Source organism: Triturus cristatus, chromosome 4_2 (genome assembly GCF_964204655.1).
Source record: "Triturus cristatus chromosome 4_2, aTriCri1.1, whole genome shotgun sequence".
Classification (NCBI taxonomy): Eukaryota; Metazoa; Chordata; class Amphibia; order Caudata; family Salamandridae; genus Triturus; species Triturus cristatus.
Window position 1 is genome coordinate 255,897,428 of NC_140586.1, and position 2,453 is coordinate 255,899,880.

Here is a 2,453-nt window from a genome sequence, read left to right on the forward strand (position 1 = left end):
CAATGAGAAATTCTCTAACCAGGAATTGTTGTCAAGCAGGAAATCGTTTCTGTAGAAAAACAAATCTAATTTTTTTCAAGTTTACATACAAAATTAAATCGTTTATCGCTTTGAAATTGATCACAACACTTTGAGATTAATCACATACTTTGTAAGGGCATAATTGGTGCTTAAATGCTAATTAATTGCTCTACTATGTTAGTTTTAGTCTAAGTTTTAGCAGCATTTGCTGATATTGTTATCCTTTTTAAAGATGGCCGGTTGAATATGGCACTCTTTCATTTGATTAATTACAATGCATGTCTGGTTTGATTAAAAATAAATAATAGAACCATTACTCTATAGTTCTAAACACAACCTGTGTGTTGTCATAAAATGGACTTGCTCAAGGGTCCACTATCTCAGCAGCTTGACCAGCAGGTATTGTGTAAGTGAACAAGATGTAGTCATAAGGTGAGGACTTAGGAAATGCTTTCAGGGCTTTATTGTGGAGTAATTGCTCGCTCCATTGACTTCGATACAATACAGATGCCGAGTGGAGCAGGAGGAGCATGCAGTAGGAGTGCATGTGAGTGCATTATCCTACTCTGCGGAGTTACTGTGCTGCGGATCACCGTGCCATTCATAATCCATACATCACCCATCAGACTCCGTCGGTGTTTGGAAGACTTTGTTGGCGTTGGCAGGCATCACTAAGTAGCAGGACCAACATGTGAATGAAGAGATGGAAGGACATGGAGTCAGTATTTGCACTCTAAGCAATCTGTTTGGCTAGCCACAGATTTGTAAATCTTGAATGTTCCAGTACATATGAGCACAACACAGACCTCCTGAATTAATGAGCACCCTAACGAGTGACACATTATGGGAGTGGTGGATGTGCTATGCTGCCGCCCAGTCTTGTTTTCATGCTGTGGTTAGAAACAGTGTCCCTTCCTAAACATCTCCTATGATACGCCACCAGTGGCAGCAGGCCCGGTTCTAGCGGGTGGGCCGGGTGGGCCAGGCTCACCCAAACATGAGCCTGGCCCACCCAAACAGGAGCCTTGGCCCTCGCAGTGAGGGCTTGAAGCAGGCAGGTGTGTGTCAGCCCGGGCCGAGACAGTTTACCGGGCGCGCACACACACAGACAGTTTTTGAGATTATCGCAGACGCACCCAAGTACTTCACATTTCTTTAAAAGACCATTTACATGTTAATGAGGCTTTGTTTATTTTTTCACCCCTTCATCTCCACATGGCGAAAGGGACAAATCCTTTCTTTGACAAAGGTAACCTTTGCCTACTGTCCTGCTGCGTGGATATTTCTTTTTCTATGCAGCGCAGGAGAAAATAAGTTTGTCTATTCCTATTCAACTTTCCTGGCCCCTGCAGCTGCTTATCACATCAGGCTGTGACACAAAGTTTGACTAATGGAGTAGGTAAGAGAATTTGTTACTATTTGTTTTTCGGTTTAAAATATGCACAGGCCCAGCAGGACACATACTTTCTGTGTGCTTCATTTAAACAGTTTTTATCATTATCATGGCCGATTCAGGACAACAAGAAGACAATACAAAATGCCCAGATAACGCTGGTGATTAATGATCCTGCTGGAGAGCAATCATTTGTCTGTTAGTAGCTTTTAAATGCAGATGAACTGTATTTTATGTGGAAGCTCAGTGGGTTACTGCCTTTGTCACAGAGATCCTTGTGCTACTTGCAGTTCAGAAGTTACAATCCTTACATAGGACAGTGACCAATGAACTGTCACCAAAGAGCTGCATACAAACATGAATGGTATAGTTACAACTTCGCTTTTTTTGTTTTGTGATATAGTTAGAACTTCCTCAGTCTTTCATTATTCTAATGTTGCTAATATGAGTATGTTTGAGCAGATATACATTTTTATCAGTAAAGCAGATCCCCATGGAATACTCTTTAAATGCTAAGGTTGTGTTTCCCCAGACCAAACCCTCTTAAAATATACTGCCAACCAGTATGGATGACGTGATTCATATACCTTGTAATCCTCATTGGCTTATGTGACATTCCCTGTAGACTGATTTATATACTTGTATGATTCATTGTCTCTGTATAATGTGTGCGTGGTCTAAAGTACTGACACACACTACACTGATATGAGTTACGCTATACAACAAATGAAATGCATATGAGAGGGGCTACGTAAAGATGAGGGGCACTGTTAGAGGGTGGCAGTGAGGGAATCTGAGGAAGAGGTCATGGGGTGGAGGGGGGAGCTAGGGAGAGACGAGGGGCACTGGTGGAGGGTGGTAGTGAGGGAGTCTGAGGAGGAGGTCATGAGGGGGAGGGGGAGCTAGGGAGAGACGAGGGGCACTGGTGGAGGGTGGTAGTGAGGGAGTCTGAGGAGGAGGTCATGAGGGGGAGGGGCTACAGAGAGATTAGGGGCACTGGTGGAGGGTGGCAGTGAGGGAATCCGAGGAGGAGGTCAGG